This window comes from Pteropus vampyrus, unplaced genomic scaffold (genome assembly GCF_000151845.1).
Source record: "Pteropus vampyrus isolate Shadow unplaced genomic scaffold, Pvam_2.0 Scaffold73, whole genome shotgun sequence".
Taxonomy (NCBI): domain Eukaryota; kingdom Metazoa; phylum Chordata; class Mammalia; order Chiroptera; family Pteropodidae; genus Pteropus; species Pteropus vampyrus.
In genome coordinates this window covers 564,745-571,940 of record NW_011888854.1, presented here as the reverse complement: position 1 = coordinate 571,940, position 7,196 = coordinate 564,745, and positions in this window count along the sequence as shown.

Genomic DNA, 7,196 nt, shown 5'->3' with positions numbered 1-7,196 from the left:
TTTTAAAAATTATTAGAATTTAAAATTGAACACAGGAAAAATATTTTTGACACAAATCATTTTAATACTTAATGATATTATCAGAGGATAATTAAGTCATCTTTTCCTTCTTCTCTCTTTTCCCTTCCTCTCTGAATACACACATTTACATGTACATAAATTATACACATATGCATCAGTTTGCAAAAATGGGACTGTGGACAAAATAAGGGTGGTATCATTTCTCTCTTATGTATCAATATACAGACATTATATCTTAAAGTGTGTGTGTGTGTAAGTTTTCCATATGCTGAATTACAAATAAATAATAGTAATAAAGTTAATCGATATGATATTATTTGGCCACTTTCCAATTCCAAAAAATTTTTTTTTAAAAATCAAGATTTGGCAAAGAAAGTAGGAATTCCAAGGATTTTTTTTTTTTTTAATTGAGAAAGCTGTTGTCATAATATGATTCTCCTTTCCCACCACATCTACCATATTATCTTCTGATTCCAAAGCCTAGTACAGGGGCCTTCCGTGATATCCCTCAGGGAGTTTAACTGAAAGCACAGAAGGTAATTGTTCTTGTCATGCCTGAGGGCCTTACATTTCTGAAACCTGTTAGTAAAAAACCATTGTCCAACAGAACTGGAGCCAGAAGACTGACACCTGGGATACTGAAGAAGTGGACAACCAGAAAAACAAAGGCTGAGGTGGGACCAAAAAAATTGGAGCAGGAAAACATTTAATAAGCCCCCAAAGCACCAGGGAGCTAAATCAACTTTAAACATTGTTAGACCCAAGGAGCATGAAGCCATGAGCAAATAAAAAAGTCTCTGTCCTTCTCTTGTAGTGTCTCCATTCACACGAACAAGTTCCAAGGGCACTGAAGCTTCAGTTAGCAGCCTGGATGAGTCAAGTCAGAGAAAAAAAGAAAAAGTCCACATGGTCTTCTCTAGTAACAGCTTCTCTCCAAACTTCGGCTTTTGTCACAGATGGGAAAGAAGGTCTTATCTTTCGGTGTAGATTGAAGCATCGCTTAATATCTTGGACTGAGCTTTAAGATATTGATACTGATTGAGAATGTGTTTTGAGATTTTCAAATGACTATAAGACTATTTATAGTCATGTTTTCCTGAAGGACAGGGATATAGTCTGAGAAATGTAACCTCAGGCCATTTTGTCCTTGTGTGAATATCATACAGCGTACTTATACAAACCTAGATGGTCTCACTCGCTACATGCCTAGGCTCTATGATATAGCTTATGGCTCTGTAGGGAAGGAAAAATAATTCTCCCTTTACCTTCTGGGTTGTTGGCTGTGATGAAAGACAGATTAACAGGAGAAAAGAAGAAAGTTTAATAATACGTATAACTCTTGGATATGTGGGAGAGACCCAGGAAAACTGAGTAACTCGCCAAAATGGCTAAAGCCATCACCTTAATTATCATCTTCAGCTGAAGATAAAAAAGTAGATGTTAAGGGTAGGGTGAGTTACCATAGGTGGTTACCAGGAGAAGCCTAGTAAAGGAGGGTAAGGTTGTTATGCAGTTTTGTCAGTGCCTTCTGCAATGATAAGAGTTTCTAGAGATGAGGTCAATCTGTTCATCCCCTCTTCCTGGTACAGCAAAGCAGACACTCTTATAAAGACAGATTTCCCTTACAAATATAAATGTCTTTTATAAAGGGTAAGGTCTACTATGTTTTCAGAACTTCTCCTATAGCTGCAGTTTCTTAAAATTAACCAGCAAAAAATAATATGTAAGCCAAAGAGACATAAACCCCCTATTTTGGGGTAACAAATTCTGTTCCCCCACAGCTCTTAGACTGCAAACCTACATAGTGTGTTACTTGTAATAAGTACCATAGGCAATTGGTAAATATTTGCTCAATGGCTTGCACTATGTCATTATGACTGCTACATAAAGCAACAGGAAATTTTCAGCTCCATGATAATCTTATGGGACCACCATCATATATGTTGTCCATCCTTGACCAAAATGTCATTATGCGGTGCATTGCTGTATTAAACAAAAATAAGCAAAATATGACAGGCTCTGGCCAAGTTTTAATTCAAGGCCAGAAAAACATTACCACAACTAGAATAACTATTAGAAGACAATAATAAAAAGTATATTTATTATGTTCATGAATCATGCTTGTTCAACATACCAGTTTTACATATTTACACTCAAGCCTGTATGTACATTATTTATAAGTAGGCTTTTCCTATAAATTCTGTGTCATGATCTCTTTTTCATTCAATAGTATTTCATAGATGTCATCTATTATCCAAAATCATAAAAAATAATAATTTTTCATGATTTCTTAGTATTCATGGAAGATCTGTTCTTATTTATTTGTACATATGTTTGTTTTTAAACAGTAAATAGAGAACTACTTTTATCATCTCTAAATGACTACATTTCAATGCTAAATATTTTGATAAATTTATCTGGTGTAGTAGACTAAGGATAAGCCTTTAAAAAAGCACCTCTGGTAGTCCTCCTGCAAACAGCCTCACCCACATGTGGACAAAAAGGGGGAACTATAATAAATCTAATGAAAAGTAACCTCACAGGTGGTCTGATCACAATTTCCTAACTAAGCAGATCACGGTAGATAGTCACGTCTACCGACATAACCTTTTTAGTGAAAGGTTTAGTTTTGCTTTCAGCCAGTTCTGTCTATTGTTTTTGGGCATCTAAGTTAACACATCTTTGAAATAAACATAATCACTCTCAAAGAACATATAACCTCATTAACTGTCCTTTAATCCAATCCTTGCCTTGCTTTCTCCACCTTCATGTAATCTTTCTTCTCTCCTTAATTTCAAATACACAAAAGAAACTGCAAAACTGTCATTCCACAGAGCATGTGAGGTCTTGCTTCCATGCAATTGTCATCAGTTGTGGCTCAAATAAACTCAAAAAAAAATCCTCTGTAGGTCTGAACATTTCCAAAATTGACAAAAGCTTTCTATTTGTTTTCTACTGTGAATTTGTCTGAAATCGTGCTATTTTAATAAGAGCTATCAAAACAAATGAAAACAAAGGGCTCTGAAGTTAAACAGAGTTAGGGTAAATTCTCTTCCTCTTACCCATGTGTTCATGGGCAAGACTCTTAACTTTTTGTTATCTAATTTCCTAATTTTTAAATTGGAAAACAAAATAAATGCTATGAGGATAAAATGTTTTCAGGCATGTGAAGCACATAGTGCTCAAAGAAATGCAGTGCCTTTCTGCTCCATTATTTTCTTTACCCGTCTTGCTGACCTTATTACCCAACAGATAGATTTGCACTTGCGTTCCTCTCCCACAACCAGGCATAATCAGATATCTTTGAATTGAAATCCGAAATTTCCTTATAGTTTTATTATAGGATTCTCTCCGCTAATACACTCGCTAACTAAAAATGGGTAATCCTCTATTATTTTATGCCCCTGGATTTCATTTTAACATCTTCTGTCACATGGATGAAATCTATAAGAATTATTTCAGACTGAAAGAAATATCAGTAAACATCAAGAGGTTGCCCCGTGACTATTTCACATTAATGTACGCATTGCAAATAGCTATACCTTTACTTATTTATTTCTCTAATGGCGGTAGGAAAAGGACACAGGAGCCCTAGGGAAAAAGAAATTCAACAGAATTTTATACTCATTAACCATATAAAACCAGATGTTGATTATCACTTCTGTAGAGAAATGCCAAGAAACTCGGTTGATTGGAAAAACAGGGTGTTTGATTAATGACGTTTTTTAGTTGATTACAACAGTTTTATTTTAATCCCTATTGCTGAAATATATACATTTCTAGATCTAAGCAAATATAACATAATAAATATAATTTCACTTTTGTAAATAAATTTTTTTCACATAATCATAATTTTATTTAATTCACTTGGGATTATGTTGACTATAAAGAAATTGGAAACTGATGCAACCCTATTTTCAGAAAACAAACTGAAAATATTTTTCCTTAGGAAAATTATTTTATTATCTTTTATTTCTTTAGAACACAATGCTTAATTTCGGTTCACATTAATTGGATTGTTTCAACTGAAATTTCCTTAAACTTTGCTCTTCTCTTACCTTTAAACAGTAGTATTTTAGGTGCCCTGAGATGTCACATCTATTAGAAAAGAAAAAAAAAAAAACCGAAGTGTATCTTTTATTGACTTTTCTTCTGTAGTATGAGTCACATGTGGACATAGTCACACTAGAAAAATATAGTGCAATACATGTGATTATGAATTATAAACATCTCCCTGTGAGATAAATTCGCACTAAGTTCAATTTCTAAAATTGCAATTTCTATAACATATAACACTGTCATTTATAGTTTCACGTGTTGAGCAGCAGCATATTTCTAACCTTTATGTTGTAAAGACTGAATCTGTTTCTATATTTAGAGTCACAGCTGTTTGTTTTTTTCACAGATGCTTCCACTACTGAGATGAGCTTTTAAGAACAGATGAACATGTCAAAATGTTTGTCTTTTACAGGGGAAATAAAAATAATTTATATTTAAAATGATTACTTGTTTTAAGACCAACATGTATTGAGCTCTTTGCAGTAGGACTGAAAAGCCATAAGGAGATAAATCAAGACATTTCGCAGAAGGTCATTTCAGAAATGAGAGGATCTTAGATTTGCAGGTCATTATTGGTCCTTCTCTGTCTCTCTTAAAAGAATTAAATTCTCAGATTATATCCATGGACCAAAAAAAAATTACATAATTTCCCCTGATGCTAATTTGTCTCTAATTTATACAAAATCATTTGTTCCTTCCATGTATAAGTCTAAGGCAAATAAAGTCAAATGAAATTTTTCCAGGATCTTGTCACATGAGCTCTATTCTCCACATTAGATATTATTTTGATTTGTGAAATTTAAATGAAGCACATAAGAGCACAAACTTGGAAATGAGACACAGCTGGACTTCTCAACCCAGCAATTCCAGCTATACAAATATGGTGGTTAGTTATTTTAACTTCTCTGCCCTCCTATTTCATCTCATTATACACAAACAACAATAATGGTACCTTCCTCAGAATTGTTTGATGATTAAATTATGTTGAATATAAAGTTCTAGTACAGTGTTGAGCCTACAGTAAGACAAAAATCACTTTTATAAAGATTATTACGGTTTTTTATTATGAAATAACTTACACATATTAAAAACTAGTGTTAAAAATGTACAAAAAAAGTGAGCCATTTTCCTAACCTAGGCCCATAATTTCACTCTCAAAACATAATCACCATCAAAAAGCTCATATGTATCAGTACATAACATTTGCCCGCTTATAATTAATTATGTTTCAGTTTTATATAGATGGAAGTGCACTATCCACATTTCGAACATCTTGCTTTTTAATTTAGTTAACAATATATCATAAAGACTTCATACTACAATAGTAGAAAGTAGTCACTTCAAGTATAAATTAACCATCAATAATTAAATTAGCCCTCTATTAAAAGATATTTGTATTATTTGCATTTTATTTATTATTACAAATAATACTCTAGAGAACCTTAATAAATCATTTTAGCTGCAATTGATAATAAATATGTGAAAATTGTTACATAAAAGAATGTGTGCATGTTCTATTTAATAAATAATGTCAGGTTGCCAGTAACAATAACAATAACATATAAATCACCGGGATTTTGTACTGATTAACTGTTGTAAAGAATGCGAAGGGCAGTGTGTATTTCTAATGCTCATATAAAATAATTTGCTACTTATTTCTATCACTGAAAAATACTTATTAAAATCTAGTCTCCTGTAATAAAATTAAGTAGTATATGTCCTCAGAATCAAAGGGAGCACTCATGTTTTAATCATCAATAGGTTCAATATATTGACTATAAAGGCGTTAATAAACTGTTTGACCATGCTCACTCTCTAGTATACCTAGGACTTTTCCACTATGAAGCAAAGCTAATTGAAAAAATCATGATCAATTAAAAATCTGATGGAGAGTTTGATCAATCTCTTTTTGTATTAGAGAGTCATGTTTTTACTCCGAGCAATAAATCCATGTTCACTTTACCCTAAAAATGTTTATCCCAGAAATGTAAAATAATCACTAAAGGATGTTATAGGTATGTAGTAGATAGAATTACTACTCCATACTCTTTGCCACTTAACTTTACATTACTTCTTTTTTTTTAATTTTTTATTTTTTGGCCAGAGTGATTTTGATCTATATCAATATATTTGTCTATCTACAGAAAATGACTGCCTATAAACAGACTGTTAAAATGTTTTGGGCACAAATCAGATCAGTAATGGAAATAAAAATTGTTGAGAAATATTTAAATATATTTAGAACTATTAATTTATAACATAATAAAATTACTTTTTTCTCAGGAATTTCATATTTCAGAATTATATCATCAGTTTTGATTCTTCTCATTTGTCTGAAATGTCTATGCTAAAAAAATCAAGTCTGAAATCAAGGCAGAGAAATGTCTAAATAGTACCCTAGATTTTTGACTTCACACTAGCCTGAAAGTTTGGATAAAGTAACTCAGTTCAAATATATATTCTTCAATCATATTTAATGTGGAATTAAAATAAATGATTTGACCTAACTGAAAAAATGTTATTTTATGATTTTCCTAGTTTATGTGCTAATGATTTTTTTCCTTTGGTCAGAACTCAAATCACATTTACCTTGTAGTCGAATAAGCTCATGCCTGATACATACTGGATTATCAAATAAATCTATTAATAAACGATAAGAATATATGTAAACAAATTAATTAAAATGTGTTTTAAAAATAATTAACACATAAATTAATAACTGTTGGACTACAGATAAACTAATATGAAAATCCTTGTCAATGCACTCAAAGATATTAAAACTATTCAATAATGGCCAAAAATATTATAATATTTTAATCATTCCACTGTAAAAGTGTTTATCCTAAAACAAATTATAATACATTTTTAAAGAAAATTATTATTCCCGCATGCAAAGTAATTAGAAACAATATGTTCATTTAGAGAAGACGGTCTTTAAATTCACTAACAGAATGAAGTGTATTGTTATCATTCTAAAATGTAACCTCTCTAATCAATTTACTATTTTTGATTCTGTGAAGCATTTAAATAATTGAAGATGACGCATTTCTTTCTCACTTTGGCTGTCTGCTGAGTCTGATAAAATCTGAAAATTACATACTTCTCTGATACCTCAA